Here is a 17,120-nt window from a genome sequence, read left to right as displayed (position 1 = left end):
GTCCCTTAGTGCTCAAACAAAAAAATTTGTCCTGTTACTTTTAAGTTTCATGTCAGTTCTGTCACGTAAAGGTAACGTATAATTTGCCTCATTAGGTTTTACATTCCAAAAGTGTGAATGACATTCAAGCCAAATAAGGACTCTTCTCAGCCAAAGTGACTTTTTGAGTAAGTGTTCTTAGCGGCAACGCTGTCTACTGACTAATTAATCACAATAAAGCTGGCCAAAGACCTTCTTTTAAAATGAACAGATGTTCCCAAAAAGTTGCCAAATAAGTACCAGTTGATTAAAAATAGCTAATTAAAGTGTTTTTATCTTGAAATACAAATTAATACGATCAAATGAACTGAAACTGTACTTAGTTTACTTTACTGCTTAATATCTCAATTTATTATTGTTAGAAGCTTTTTTTTAACTTAGTTTAAAAAATTTTGATCATCTTGGGACACCAAAAACAATTACTATTTCAAGATCTTGAAGTTTATAAAATCTTCATCCTTGCTACATCGATTTGTGAAGTGCAAGAGACCTTTAGACATCTCAGTTAACAATTTATGAAAATCAGAACTTCAGAAGTTATAAATGTGTATGCAATTACGTTAATTATTTGATATCATCAATTTGGATACATAGATTTGTTTGATCAGACATAAACTGTTTTAAGTCATCTCTCCAATACAAAATTTGAATACTTTCATACCCTTCCCCTTCCTGTTCCCAACATATTGCAAAATATGTTATGTTGATGACCTAAATACATGCACTATCTTTCGATTAAGCTCTAGTGTCTCTCCAAGTCAAAATATAACGTCCGCCCCCCCCCCCAACCGGAACGTTTCAACTCGAAACCCTTAGCTGGTCAATACATATTGCAGATACGTCATATTGATAACCTGATAACCTGGAGGAGGATGACCTGACCCTCCAAAGTCCCTGAAGAAGGACTGCAGGATATATCCTTTGCCCATTTTTTACATATAATGTTGGTTATTGGGAAGTATACAGCTATTTTTGGGGGGAATTTTTCTGGTGGGGGGATTACGAGGGAGGAATTTTTCTTGAAGGGAGATTTTGCAGCTATTTCTACATTGGAGATTGTTTTTCTAGGCAACTTTTATTGTAATTTATGTAGGCTACATTTTACAGTTCTTTTTTGACAAGATATTAGTTGTGCAATGTATGCTGGTGAATCAATTTTAATAATAAAACTTCTTGTTATATCGACAATTATATTCCGTGAATCTTCGGTGTTAATTTTTTTCAGCGTTCCTTAATACTTGGTTATTCCACTTCTTAACAGAATAATCAATTTTTGAAGCCCTAGTAAATGCCGAATACAAAAAAGACTGGTTCCAATTTAAATCAACTCAGAATCTTGTTGAACCAAAGGTAAATTTTCCTAATGATGGATTAATTTGCTAGCCAGGGGCGTCGTTTCGGGGGGGGGGGAGTTACCTCCCCTCCAACAATTTGGAGATAAGTATTATATAGCTGTTATATACCTGTATTACATTATATAGCCCCTGCCCCTTGACTACTCTTGCCCCTTATTAAAAAACAGGACCTACATCCCTGTTGCTAGTTAAAAGATAGCTTTCGATTTACCATTTAACGGTCTCAAATATAATAATAATCACTACCTGCCTTGACATGGCCATAGGCGGACTTGCTATTTTGTTAATTTGCGCTACTTTCCGACTTAATCGGACTTATTTTTTGTCAGCAGTTGCTTCAAAAAAAAAGAGTTGCGTTTTCGGGCATCGGGTTTGAAGTGTGTTTTTAGTGGGTTCGACAAAAATCGTTTTCAGGTTCTCCGTGTTTAACCCAGTTCCAAACGTGTTGCGTTTTCTTTCGGACTTATTTTTCATCAGCAGTTGCTTCAAAAAAAATTGTGTTTTCAGGCACCGGGTTTGAAGAGTGTTTTAGTGGGTTCGACAAAAATCGTTTTCAGGTTCTCCGCATTTAACCCAGTCAAATTCTAAACTGTTTTCATCTTACAAGTTCCAAACGTGTTGCATTTTCACCTTACGGGTTCCAAGCGTGTTGGACACGGGTTCTTCCAAATTGTAACGTGCCAGAATAGCATGGTTGAGCACGGGTTTCGAAAATACCCAAACCCGTGTTGAACACGTCACTTAAAATGATAACCTGCACAAACCTGTGTCAGACTCCGTTTTGGATGTGGGTGGCCTGAAAGCAGATCTCAGCAAACTTTAGGTTATAGGTCTAGAATAGCGGCTCTCTAGAAGGAGATACAAGAGAAAAAAAGAGAGACATGTTTAGATTGCTAATTTTATATTCGTTTTGGACCTTTCCCGTTACATATATACCACTGCTAAAGATCCCATGTTATAGCACTTTCGTTGTAGGCTACATATATCAAATATTTAAGTTAATTAGGGACTTATTAAGAAGGCTAATACTCGGCTATATTGTGCTATATTTCCCCACTATTTTCTAACAATATTTCCTCATTACGCAATGTACCACTGCTAAAGATCCCTTGTTATCCCTTGAAAAGATCCTTCATTTTTATGGCTTGTTCACGTTTTTGACAATCCATCCTATCCCTAATTATCTCCTATAGCTCTATGCTACATAAAAACTAAAATAAAAATGGTGAAATTTTTACTATATAACATGCAGCAAGTATCCGGAATTAGGAATTCCTCAATGATTGTTTTTTTTATATAGCTTCAGACTAAATAAGACCATTATGGAGGGGGGATGAGGATGAATGGTCGAAAACACGAACAAAACCACAAAAATGAGCATAAAATTACCAATATAAAAATATCTCCTTTTTTGTTCTAGCATGTCTCCTTCTGGACGGCCGCTATTCTGAACCTTTACCCATTTTCGAGCATAGCCTAGGGCTATAACCAGGCATGAGGGTAGGGTCTCGGACTATTATAACAAGCATTGAATGGCGAATCGAATGCTATGCTTATCTTTCAGGTAGCGAATTAATCCAAAATTCGGAAAAATTACTGAGCATTGCTTTTAAAAAAGTCCATTATCAAGAATTTTATCACCAATTGGAAAAAAATTCAACTAACTTGTGTATATATCCTAGGAACGCGGGCAGTTAGGGAAACAGGGGGAACACTTGACCCTCCCTGGAAAAATGAAGACAATAAAATAAAACAAATTAGAACCTATTCCGCTATGTATTTACCGCGTTATCTATCCTTGGATATACGAATTACTAAGTCCCTTTCATATCAATGAAGATATTACAACCTAATAGAAATAGTAATAACTTATTACATTTATTGCCTATTTATTTAAATGAAAATATAAAGAAAACACCTTCTGTTTTCCTTTTCTTTATACATTTTGTTTAATATAGCTTAATTCTTGTTTTTGTTTTCGTTGATAAAGGCTTCCGGGCGTAAAGTCGAAATATTCGGATTTCTATATTATTTAAATGTTGCTGCTTTTTTTCCCAAATTGTTTAAAATGTTATGCACATTTTCTCTACATTTTCATTTCTTGAATTACATCAAAATAAGTTAACATTTTATGATTCTAATACGCTCGCCCGAACGCTTGAAAAAGACAATTTTTAATAAACTTACTGTAGATAGGAATGTTCTGCCAAACCTTCAGAAGAAATCGAATAGTACAGGGGCAAGAAGTACAGAAAAAGTACAGGGGCAAGAAGCACAGAAAAGTACAGGGGCAAGAATTGGGGGGGCACTTACTTCTCACTAGATTTAAAAAAAATACCTTTCCCTGAGTATTATTATAGAAAATACCCTTTTTGGTATTTTCAATAAAAAATTAAAAAAAAATCAAATTTACATTCCCCCCAAGATTTAAAAAATATATTTTAAACCCCGCCTCACACCCGTAAATTTTCATGAATTGACGCCCCCCGACAAGCAGTAGTAAGTTACGTTTAAATTGCATACACGCTCTAAAATATGAAATTAGCCTACGCACTCGCAAGTGTATCAAGGATAGTTGAAGTCTTTTTATTATATTTTTCATTTGCTGAAGATGGAGTATTTTTCAATCAGGGGTCGGCTACTCCTAACTCTAAACTATTCTGTAATTTTAGGCCACTGGAGAAAATGGCAAACCTGTATTGGCCTGAAGAAATTTTTCTTTTATCCGAAATAGTAAAATTTTTAAAAGGGGGCAAAAGGCCACATCCACGGGAAGGTTTAGGGGGTTTGACCCCCCCCCCCCCTGAAATGTTTTTAGACTCGTAAAAACGTAATAAAAATGATCGTAAACAAATTTTTATTGAGTTTTTTATTGCAACCCAACTCCTCCCCCCGAAAAAAATCTGGATACGACCCTGGGGGGGGGGGGCATACGACCGTGGGATTTGTGTATTTTTTGCAACAAGAAAGATCACGGATCTGTTTGTTTTTTTCCAGAGGTTATCTTATCGACCCAGTGACCCTAGAATATCGGAAGAGGGCTCATTCAAACAGAAATCAAAAGTTCTGGTGCCCTTTTTAAGTGACCAAAAACATTGGAGGGCAACTAGGCCCCCTTCCACGCCCCTTTTTTTCTCAAAATCGTCCGATCAAAATTTTGAGATATCCATTATGTTCAGCATAGTTGAAAGGCCGAATAACTATGTCTTTGGAGGTAACAAAGCCCCCCCCCCCCAGCTCCTGGGTAAAGGTCTTTAATTTATAAAATTTGACCATTGTTTATGGAAAATATTTGATATTGGGAAGTATGCATATATTTTTGGGTGGGGACGAATTTTTTGCTAAGGGATTTTGCAAGGAGAGAATTTTCCATGAGGTTATTTATTCAGGGGAAATTTTACACTGGGGGAATTTGTCAGAATTCCTATACAAAATTCTTCTTATGTCTTGCTTTCTCTTTGTCGTCTCAATTTTACGCGTGGATATGTTAAGGATAATTGCCCGGGGTAAATTTTCACCAGGAATGAATTGTCTAGAGGATATATCTGTGGGGAGGAGGGAGCGAGTGAGGAGGAGGTGGAGCCAGATTTCCTGGTATTATTTAAAAAACGATCAGAAATTAAATATAAAAAAAATAAGTTTTTTCAACTGAAGGTAAGGAGCAACATAAAAACTTAAAAAGAAAAGAAATTATTACGTATATGAGGGGTGTTGCCTCCTCCTCAATGAATCGCTCTTTACGCTAAAGTTTGAATTTTGTTCCAATTCTTTAAGAACGACCCCTGAAATACAAGACTAGTTTCATTAGAACAACAAGAGGCTTTTTTTAAGTACTAAAAACTTCAGCTTAAACAGCGAGGTGTTGAGGAGGGGAAACCCCCCTCATATACGTAATAATTTATGTTCGGTAAGTTTTAATCTTGCTCTTTACTTTCAATTGAAAAAACATGTTTTTTTATTTAATCTCAGGAGAAGGGGAATACAAAGACACACAGAAATAAACGGTTTGTTTTTCCAATCTAAAAGATTGTAGAAAAATTGTACAAGTCATGAGAATCAGGGGCGGGGTATTGGCCCTTGGTGCATTTACACATTTTCGTATGTTAGGTTAATTTGTAAATGAGTTCGTAAAACCAATGTCTTTCTTGTTCTAAAATTAGATAAAAAATTAAGTATTTGCATAGCTTGTAACTTTTTGTCTACTCCTAATTCTTTGATACAGCCTACACAAGCACCTTCACTTCATCGAACAGTTCGTAGCAACGAACCGTAAGTAAGAAGCGACCAAGCTCAATAGTAACCGAAACTCTAAAAAATGGAATTTTGATATCATTAGATATATATGAAAATCAGCTTATTATGTTGATTCCAAATATATAAGATTCATTAAGTTTAGTGATACCCATCAAATGCTACGAGCCTGAAAAAATTTGTCTGATTTCTGAAAAGGGGAGAAAGACCCCTTAAAATCAAAGAATCTTAATGAAAATCATATCACCAGATTCAGCGTATCAGAGAACCCTATTCTTAGAGGTTTCAGGCTCCCATCTGCAAAAATGTGGAATTTTGTATTTTTTGCCAGAAGAAAGATCACGGATGCGTGTTTATTTGTTTCTTTGTTTGTTTGTTTTTGTTTTTTTTTTGTTCCAGGGATGATCGTATCGACCCAGTGGTCCTAAGCTTTACCGGTAGAAGGCTCATTCGAACGAAAGTTAAAAGTTCTAGTGCCCTTTTTAAGTGGAAAATTTTAAGTGACCTTTCTAAGCGCCTTTTATAAATGATCAAAAAGATTAGAGGGCAACTTACCCCCTTCCCAAACCACCTTTTTCCGAAATCATTTCGATCAAGATTTTGAGATAACAATTACCTTTGGAGATAGCATGACCCCCCACATCTCCTGGAGAAAGGTCTTTAGGTTATAAATCTTGCCCATTGTTTACGAGGTAGTGTGCACACTTTTATCGGAGTGGGGGGGGGTGAATTTTCCGCTAAGGAGATTTTCCACGGAAAAAAAATTTCCATGGGGAGAGAGGCTTCTGGGGGTGAACTTTTCGGGAGAAATTTTACACTGGGGGAATTTGCCAGAGTTCCCATACGAAGTTGATTTTATTTGTCTTACTTTCTCTTTTCCGAATCAATTTTGCCTGTAGAGACGTTAAGGGTAATCTTTCCGTGGTGAGGGGGATTTTTCCGCGAAGGTGGAGGTGGATTTCCCGGCATTATTTAAAAAACCATCAGAAAATAAATAAAAAAAAAACAAGATTTTACGCTGAAAGTAAGGAGCAACATTAAAACTTGAAACGAACAGAAATCATTGCGTATATGAAGGGGATCGCCCCATCCTCAGCATCTCGCTCTTTAAGCTAACTTTTGAATTTTGTCCCAATTCTTCCGCAAACCTTCATAGGTTTTATGCAACGCGAAAACCTATGTTTAGTTATTATGTTAAACCTATGTTAAACATGTGTTAAACCTATGTTTAGTTGTTTAGTTTATTTATTTGTGAATGTGAAAATAGAAGTCGTAATCTTAACAAGCTATTTTTAAAGTACTAAAAATTTCGGTGTGAAGAGCGAGGTCTTGAGGAGGGGGCGACCCCCTTCATATGCGGAATGATTTCTGTTCGTTTTAAGTTTGAATTTTGGTTCTTATCTTCAGTTGCTTTTTTTTATTTGATAATAGAAATTAAGGTCGTATATTCATTGCGCCTTTTAAGGCAAATTCGTCCGAACTTAATAGCTTTTACTGGCAACTCCAGTCTCCAGTCTTACCAATGACAAGTTCAACAGAACCATCGCCATTAGAATCGTCAACAGTCAAAGCTTTGACATTTGCAGGTTTTCTTTGGGTATGCACAGGATATACTACATCAGAATCAGGCACGTACGCAGGAATTTGTTTCGGGGGGGGCCAATTTGTTTCGGGGGGGGGCCAAATCCTTCAAACCCATTATTCTGTGAGAAAAATCAGAAAATTATGGGAAAATGAAAAAAATCGTGAGATTTCGGGGGGGTCCAGGCCCGGAGGCCCCCCCCTGCGTACTTCCCTGATCAGAATCATCATTCTTCAAAATAGCAACAAAATTGAAAATACAACATCATCCTTCTTTACTAATCACTATTAACGAATTATACTTAAAATTAAATATTTTAATATTACAATTAAATATATTTAATATACCCCAATACCTACTGCAACAATCATTCCGAGATTTGTTCCCCGTTTACAGGGTTTATGCTTTTTGAGACTCTGAAGGCAAATCAGGCGGATTTGAAGGGACAGTTGTTTTCAGAAAAAGTAAAGTTCGGTGAAAATGAAGCTGTTTTTATTCGGTCAATTTCCCTTGAAAGTTTTAATGAGGGCAGGGCTTAAAACTAAAGTTAATTTTTTTTGGTCGTTCTTTACTTTCATTTGAAAACTTTCTTGAATTTAATCTAATTCAAGGTCTGCAATTTGAGCGACATGACATAAGATTTATTCATAATGAAACATACAATCAATATAGGACATACAATCAATATAGGGTAGGCTACTAATTCCCACAAAGGCTCCTTGGCCTGTAAAGAAGGGGAAAGAAGGTAATGAGATAAGATTTATTGGTACAATCCCTTTATATGGGCCTTTCTAAAAAGTCAAGTTTGCTTAATGCTAATGAAATAAAATAAAATAGGATGACTATATAAGTTTAGAAACAAATTTGGGCTATACATTTTCACATTAGAGGGAGTGGGGGGCAAAGCATAGTACATATTAAATACGTAACCAAACCTAACCTAGGTTCCTTCCCCCCGCCAAAAAAAAACTCCAAAAAATAATACTTTAAATATCTTAAAACCACGCTATACAATGTATTTCTCTACAGCGGTGTATTGAATTATCTCGTAAAAACGGGTTTTTCATTTCGCCTCTCCCGTTTGACTGTAGCATCTCTTGTTGGACTTCTTTAGAGAGGCCCATATAAAGGGGTTGTACCGATTTATTCATAATTAAAAAAAAACATACAATCAATATAGGGTGGGCTACTAATTCCCACAAAGGCTCGTTGACCTGTAAAGGGGGGAAAGATATACGAGTCATTTAAGTCTTAATTAAGGGTGAACCAAGTCAACTATTCTATGACAACCATCGACATATAATCGCATTATTGGAATCGACAATAATCGAAATATCGCTGTTTGTTGGTAGATCGTCAGATTTCATCTTCCACCGAGAGATTTAAAAAAAAAACTGTAAATAAATCGCTTGCACTTACTAACGGACTATATTTGTTGCATACTATAATACTCTCAGGAAAATGCTGACCAAACTTAAGAATAAATTACGTGGGATTGAAGGGGGGGGGGCAGCCCCGTCATTTATGTTCATTTTATGTTTCTGCGACGCTCTATAGATAATTAATTCAGTCAATCAAATTTATTTACTGTGTCAATCAAAATTCGCTTAAAATCGGCAATACTCAGATATCGATCTTTTCTAGTCGGTAGATTATGAGATCTGATTTTAGATCGCAGAATTTTCAAACGGTCAATACCTACCTAATCATATTATTGAGTTAGGACTAAAGTGAATACACCATTCGATGCCTTATTTTATGCTGATTACGAATATAATAAGCATTTCTATCGGAAATGAAGTTCAGTTCCCCCCCCCCCCCCTATATATGCCAATTCCGGGTTAGCTTTGGGTTGGTATCGCCGTTATAGGGGGGGGGGGGGCTGAAATTCATTTCCGATAGAAATGCTTATTATATTCGTAATAAGCATAAAAAAAGGCATCGAATGGTGTATTAACTTTAATCCTAACTCAATAATATGATTTGGTAAAAACTTACCGCTGTCCCTCCTCAACGCCTCGCTCTTCAACCCATTTCCAAGATAGCCAAAAGTAGCATTTTACCTAATTCTTTCAAAATAATGCATAGAAAAAGGTGAATGAAGAGTCGAACTGTAATCTTTCAGTTACTGAGTTGCTCAATTCACCTACAAGTTGACTAAATAAGCTAAACATTACCTATAAATTTTATTATTATATATTGTCCCTTTTCTTCGTAATCCTTAGTAATCGTAATCCTTTTTTTTCACGAAATTATGAATTTTAAAACCTTGGCAATTCTAACTATAGATACTAAATACCCGATAACTTGGTACAACTAAAGGCTAGTATAGTAAACAGTTATTCACCGCGCGGCTATTCAGGGCTTCTCATTTTGCCAATGTTGTCATATAAGAAAATAGACCGAAAATATGACTTGATAGAAAAATTCAGCAGCTGTGCATACAAAAACAGCCATACTTTGAGCAAAATTCGTTTATATATAATAATACAGGCTTGTACGCAAGAGAAAAAGTTAGGATAAGGGGAATACAAGGAAACTTTGAAATAACGGTTTCTTTTTACAATCTAAGATATTACAAAAAAGTTGTACAAGTCTTGAGACTCTGTGGTGGGGATTTCGTCCAGTAAGTACCCACTCATATTCGTATGTAAGGCTAAATCCTATATGGGTTCGTAAAATTAGTTTCTTTTTATTCTAATTATGGTTAAGGCCATATTAAACTAAAGATCAGGAAAAATATAAACCTATAATAATTCAAACTCAAAACGAACAAAAATCACTAAAAACAAGAGTTTGGCTACCACCCCTTTCCGTAACTATAAAAGTATAAAGCCTACTGTGTCAGCATTAAGCAACGTATCAGTAAGAAGCTTGCATAACTTACAGTCCTGGCCCGGGGGAGAGGGTTGGTATCAGCAGTAGCATAGTTATTTCGCCTTTGAACTATTTCGAGCGAAATAGTTATCTAAAAATTTTGACCGGATACTTTTGGGGGAAAGGGGGTGGGGAGGGGGCTTGTCGCCCTTTGATCACTTTTGAATCTTGAGAATAGAACTAAAAGGTTCAGTTGCCAATCAAGTTAAAACCCTCCAAAGTTAACATGATCACGCATTCCTAATAAACCTTAAATGTTAACATAGCGCAATTTGCATAAGTTACAGCCCTTGCCCCGAAGGCTATGGGGAATTTCTCAACTCCTAAGTTGTAGATGTTTGGATTTTAGACTATCTTGAACAAAATGATAATTCCAAGATTTTGATCAGATGCATTTGGGGGGGGGGGCAAGAAAGGGGGAGGGAGCTGGTTACCCTTCGATCACTTTCGACTCATCAAAGGGCACAAGAAAATTTCAATTTTAAATTGAATGAGCCTTCTTCATAGTCTATATCCGTGATTCTTTACTTTAGAGCATTAATTTTGAAAAAAAAAAATTCATTTCAATTATGTTGCATTCAAATGCATTGAAAGCGCAAAAAAGATATTTGATAATATTACACTGACGTTATACATTTTATAAAAGGTTTTCATTTTATAAAATGAAAATTTTCAAACAGACAATGTTTTTCATTAATATAAAATATACCTAGAGGACACCCCCCCCCCCAAAAAAAACAAGTTAATGGCCTTTTAAGCTTCCTTCCGGTCAATAAACGTAAAATTTTGAATAACAAAATTTAAACATGGCCCTAGATTGGTTGGGAACCGCTGGTCTATAGGATGACCCTTTCCATAAATCAATTAAAAAAACTTTCCGAAAAATAAGTTTTTCAAAGAAAAGTAAAGGCATTTTTAAACTTAAGCTCAGGAGATAAAAATACATGTTAAAATTAAAACAAAAAACGACCATAAATTTATATTAAAGAATGAATGAAACCCAAAACAAACAAACACTGGATACATACAACAAGTAATAATATAAATGAACAGATAGATCTTAAAGCGAGTAATGCTTCGATTGAATAAGAAAATTAAGCTTAAAACGAAAACAAATATTTTCCTATTAAGGTATAAATGAAACTTAAAACGAACAGAAATTAAATAAACAATCAATGCGAACAAACATACAATATATATTAATGTAAATAAATAAATAAACCTTAAAACGAGTGCAACTTAAATTGAATATGCAAATCAAGTTTGAATCGAATAAATATAACTACGAACAAGAGTTTGGGTATCGTCTCACTGCAGAAACCTAAAACCTACTGCGTCATTGGCGCTTTACTGAAAACAATTCTTTGAAATATTTTCACTTTTGTAACTTTAAGATATAAGAAATTAATTAAGGTTTTAGGGAATAAATATCAGCATATGTACATTAAATTGACAATGCACATTTTTTTTTCAGTAAACTCATTTGAATTTTTTTTTCAGTAAAGTACAAATTATATTCTGGCTTTTAGAAAGCCTAGGGGTTTTGAACTCTACTCACATTAATTTATGCTCGTTTCGAGTTTGACTCTAATATTTATTTTAACTTTTGTTCGTTTTGGGTTTCATTTATTTATTGATACTGATTTGGGGTAGTTGTATGCTTGGTAGATTAAATGATAGTCCAGACGCCAGGTGTTGAAAATGTGAACCATACCACGACGGAATGGGGCTGCTACGAGAATTAGCCTACTCTCCACCCCTTAAATTGACCATGCGGATTCAAAAATACCAATGGCACTTACTTGCGAGTGGTGGAACACTCCGAAACTTGATATTTTATTGTATTTTCGTGTTTCATGCAAGAAAATGCATGTTCCACAAAGTTTGAGGTGCAGTTTTCCGCTCAAATAGAAATGTCTAGAAGCCATAGAATGTTTTCATAACAAACTAACACGATTAGTTACAAAAAATGGCAGAGTTTAAAAAAATGGCAAAACTATATGAGTCTTGAACAGTCCTGGAAAGTATAAACAAAATCAAATTGAAAATTAAATATATAATGAAGTTAATTGTTGACAGATCCATCAGTTCAAGATTTTTTTTCACTGTAATTTTTATTTTCATTTTCAATGCTGTAAGAACTGGAAAATAATAAATTTGTAATATACGAGTAATTCGTTATCAATGAAGCGCCAGTGACGCAGAAGGCTTTAGGTTTTTACAGTTAAAGAAGTATCCAAATTTTGTTTGTAGTGAAACTATATTTGTCTTGACCAATCTTGAAAAGAACCAATAAATTAAACTGAATATTTGATGAATAATGATATTAATTGCTAAAAGCTCATCAGTTAAAAATTTTACTGTAATTTTAATATTTATTTTCAATATTAAGAACAAAAGAAAACATTCGTAATATAATCCGTTTTCAGTAAAGCACCAATGACACAGTAGGTTTTAGGCTTCTGCAGTGAGGCGATACCCAAAATCTTGTTTGTAGATATTTTTATTCGATTCAAACTTGATTTGCATACTCAATTTAAGTTTCACTCGTTTTAAGATTTATTTATTCATTTACATTAATATGTATTGTATGTTTGTCCGCATTGATTGTTATTTAATTTCTGTTCGTTTTAAGTTTCATTTATACTTTAATAGCAAAATATTTGTTTTCGTTTTGAGCTTGATTTTCATATTCAATCTAAGATTTACTCTCTCTAATTTCTATTTATTCATTTATACTATTACTTTTTGTTTGCTTATTGCTACGATTGTTTATTTAATTTGTGTTCGTTATGAGTTTCATTTTTTCTTTAATAGTAATTTCTGGTCTTGTTGAGTTTGAATTTTAACAGGTATTTGTATCTACTGAGCTTAAGTTAAAATGGCCTTTACTTTTCTTTGAAAAACTTATTTTTCGGAAAGTTTTTTTTTTTAATTAATTTTTGTTCGTTTTCGATTGCAAAAAGTTTCAAGTTTGTATGGCATAGGGGGGGGGGGGTGCTTACTGTCCGATTATTCTTGACTTTAAAAAAACGATCTAGAACTTGTGGACAGCGATTGACAACAATGAATGGATTGAAAAAATAGCTCCAATAAGGGGGTTTAGACCATTTTACTTGCTGACACAAAGGGATCACGACTGTTTGGAATTGACATTAATAGGAATTTGTGTGCCAAAGCAAATTTGCATCTATCACAGAGTATGTATTTTAACCTTATAATTGGATAATTATGATAGATTTCCTATGTGTTCTTCCCATACAAAACCCCTTCCCATAAGTTATAAACCCCCCCAAATAAGTTATGCCCCAGGGCATTACTTACAACGACTACCCCTGGGCCCTGGTGGGCTGTGTCGACACCGGAGTTTTTTTTTTGTTATCAGAACTTTGAACTATTTTAACAAATGTCTATCTCAAAATTTTTATCTGAGGCATTTAGGGCGTGGAGGAGGGAGAGGGGCTAGTTAACCTTCAATCTCTTTTGACTCTTAAAAAGTGAACAAGAACTTTCAATTTTCAATCAAATGAGCCCAATCTAACGTTTATACGAGCATCCCTTCCATAAGAAATAATATGAAGGATTCAGCGAATCCTTAAATTACAACCCTTGCCGTGAGGGCTTTGGGGGAGTTGTAATCCTCAAAGACCTAATTTCCAGAACTTAAAACTACATTTAATAAAATGGCTGTCTTAAAATTTTGATTGGATGTGTTTGAGGAAAAGGTGGGCGTGAGAGGGGGGTTAGTTGCCCTCAAATCACTTTCGACTAATACAAAGGGCACTAGCCCTCGGAATTTACAACAGAATGAGCCTTTTTTGAAGTTTCTACGACACCGCCTTCTATAAAAACCTTATATACCCCAAGGGCATAACTTGAAACCCTTGCCCTGAGGGTTGTGGGGATTGTCCTCATCAAAAACATATTTTCTATCTGGAAATCAACTACGCTGAACAAAGTGGCTATATAAAAATTTTGATTGGATGTGTTTGGGGGAATGATGGGCGTGGGGGGGCTAGTTGCCCTCCAATCACTTTCGACTATTAAAAAGGGCACTAGCCCTTTGAATTTCCAATCGAATGTGCCTGTTTTGAAGTTTCTACGAAAACGCCTTCTATAAAAACCTTATATGCCCCCAGGGCATAACTTAAAACTCTTGCCCTGAGGGTTTTGGGGGAGTGTCCTCCTCGAAAATATACTTTCTATTTGGAAATCAACTACACTGAACAAAATGGCTATCTCAAAAGTTTGATTCGATGTGTTTGGGGAAATGATGGGTGTGTGGGGGGGGCTAGTTGCCTTCCAATCATTTTCGACTATTAAAAAGGGCACTAGCCCTTTAATTTCCAATCGAATGAGCCTGTTTTGAAGTTTCTATGACAACGCCTTTCTATAAAAACCTTATATGCCCCCAGGGCATAACTTAAAACCCTTGCCCTGAGGGTTATGGGGGAGTGTCCTCCTCAAAAATATATTTTCAATCTGGAAATCAACTACGCTGAACAAAAATGGCTATCTCAAAATTTTGATTGGCTGTGTTTCGGGGAATGATGGGCGTAGGGGGGGGGGGGCTAGTTGCACTCCAATCACTTTCGACAATTAAAAAGGGCACTAGCCCTTTAATTTCCAATCGAATGAGCCTGTTTTGAAGTTTCTACGGTAACGCCTTCTATAAAAACCTTATATGCCCCCAGTGCATAACTTAAAACCCTTGCCCTGAGGGTTGTGGGGGAGTATCCTCCTCAAAAATATATTTTATATCTTGAAATCAACCACACTGAACAAAATGGCTATCTCCAAAGTGTGATTCGAGGTGTTTGGGGAAATGCTGGATGGGGGGGGGGCTAGTTGCCCTCCAATCACTTTGGACTAATAAAAAGGGCACTAGCCCTTTAATTTCCAATCGAATGAGCCTGTTTTGAAGTTTCTACGACAACGCCTTCTATAAAACCTTATATGCCCCCAGGGCATAACTTAAAACTCTTGCCCTGAGGGTTGTGGGGGAGTGTCCTCCTCAAAAAAATATTTTCAATCTGGATATCAACTACGCTGAACAAAAATGGCAATCTCAAAACTTTGATTGGATATGTTTGGGGGAATGGTGGGCGTAGGGGGGGGGGGCTAGGAGCCCTTCAATCCCTTTTGACTATTAAAAAGGGCACTATCCCTTTGAATTTCCAATCGAATGAGCCTTTTTTGAAGTTTCTATGACAACGCCTTCAATAAAAACCTCATTTGCCCCCAGGTCATAACTTAAAACCCTTGCCCTGAGGGTTGTGGGGGAGTAACCTCCTCAAAAATATATTTTCTATCTGGAAATCAACTACGCTGAACAAAATGACTATCTCAAAATTTTGATTGGATGTGTTTTGGGGAATGATGGGCGTGGGGGGGATGCTAGTTGCTCTCCAATCATTTTCGACTATTAAAAAAGGCACTAGCCCTTTGATTTCCAATCGTATGAGCCTTTTTTGAAGTTTCTATGACAACGCCGTCTATAAAAATCTTATACGCCCCTAGGGCATAACTTAAAACCCTTGCCCTGAAGGTTGTGGGGGAGTGTCCTCCTCAAAAATATATTTTCAATCTGGAAATCAACTACGCTGAACAAAAATGGCTATCTCAAAATTTTAACTGGCTGTGTTTGGGGGAATGATGGGCGTCGGGGGGGGGGCTAGTTGCCCTCCAATCCCTTTTGACTATTAAAAAGGGCACTATCCCTTTGAATTTCCAATCTAATGAGCCTTTTATGAAGTTTCTATGACAACGCCTTCAATAAAAACCTCATATGCCCCCAGGGCATAACTTAAAACCCTTGCCCTGAGGGTTGTGGGGGATTGTCCTCCTCAAAAACATGTTTTCTATCTGAAAAACAACTGCGCTGAACAAAATGTCTATCTACAAATTTTAATGGGGTGTCTTTGGGGAACTTATGGGCGTGGGGGGGCGTTTTGACTTCGAATCAATTTCGACTATTAAAAAAGGCACTAGTCCTTTGATTTTGCAATCAAATGTGCCGTTTTTGAAGATCCTCCGACAACGCCTTCCATAAAAAACTTATATGCCCACAGGGCATAGCTTAAACCCCTTGCCCTGAGGCTTGTGGGTGAGTATCCTCCTCAAAAATATATTTTCTATCTGGAAATGAACTACGCTGAACAAAATGGCTATCTGAAAATTTTGATTGGATGTGTTTGGGGAAATGATGGGCGTAGGAGGGAAGGGGGTTAGTTACACTCAAATCACTTTCGACTATTAAAAAGGGCGCTAGCCCTTCAATTTCCAATCGAATGAGCATGTTTTGAAGTTTCTACGACAACACCTTCTATAAAAACCTTATATGTCCCCAGTGCATAACTTAAAACCCTTGCCCTGAGGGTTGTGGGGGAGTATCCTCCTCAAAAAAATATTATCTATCTGGAAATCAACTACGCTGAACAAAATGGCTATCTAAAAATTTTGATTGGATGTGTTTGGGGGAATGATGGGCGTGGGGGGGGGGGGCTATTTGCCCTCCAATCACTTTCGAATATTAAAAAGGGCACTAACCCTTTAATTTCCAATCGAATGAGCCTGTTTTGAAGTTTCTATGACAACGCCTTTCTATAAAAACCTTATATGCCCCCAGGGCATAACTTAAAACCCTTGCCCTGAGGGTTGTGGGGGAGGATCCTCCTCAAAAATACATTTTCTATATGGAAATCAACTATGCTGAACAAAATGGCTATCTCAAAATTTTGATTGGATGTGTTTGGGGAAATGATGGGCATGGGGGGGGGGGGGTTAGTTGCAGTCCAATCACTTTGGACTATTAAAAAGGGCACTAGCCCTTTAATTCGCAATCGAATGAGCCTGTTTTGAAGTTTCTACGGTAACGCCTTCTATAAAAACCTTATATGCCCCCAGTGCATAACTTAAAACCCTTGCCCTGAGGGTTGTGGGGGAGTATCCTCCTCAAAAATATATTTTCAATCTGGAAATCAACTACGCTGAACAAAAATGGCTATCTCAAAAGT

At 36.3% G+C, this 17,120-nt stretch overlaps 1 protein-coding gene across 1 annotated transcript in view; it reads right to left on the bottom strand.

The window, feature by feature from the left end:
- The window catches only part of ck (unconventional myosin-VIIa ck), a 251,992-nt gene extending 242,463 nt beyond the window's left edge, over positions 1-9,529 (bottom strand). The window contains exon 1 of the mRNA XM_089106554.1: positions 9,405-9,529. The gene's annotated coding sequence lies outside the window, so the exon portion shown is untranslated. The remainder of the gene's footprint in view (positions 1-9,404) is intronic.
- Positions 9,530-17,120: the final 7,591 nt, after the last annotated feature.

The sequence above is a fragment of the Artemia sp. Qi Xiang Cuo genome, chromosome 21 (assembly GCF_049724085.1).
Source record: "Artemia sp. Qi Xiang Cuo chromosome 21, ASM4972408v1, whole genome shotgun sequence".
Lineage (NCBI taxonomy): Eukaryota > Metazoa > Arthropoda > Branchiopoda > Anostraca > Artemiidae > Artemia > Artemia sp. Qi Xiang Cuo.
Note: the sequence above shows the minus strand (reverse complement) of the source record. Positions and strands in the feature narration are given on the sequence as shown.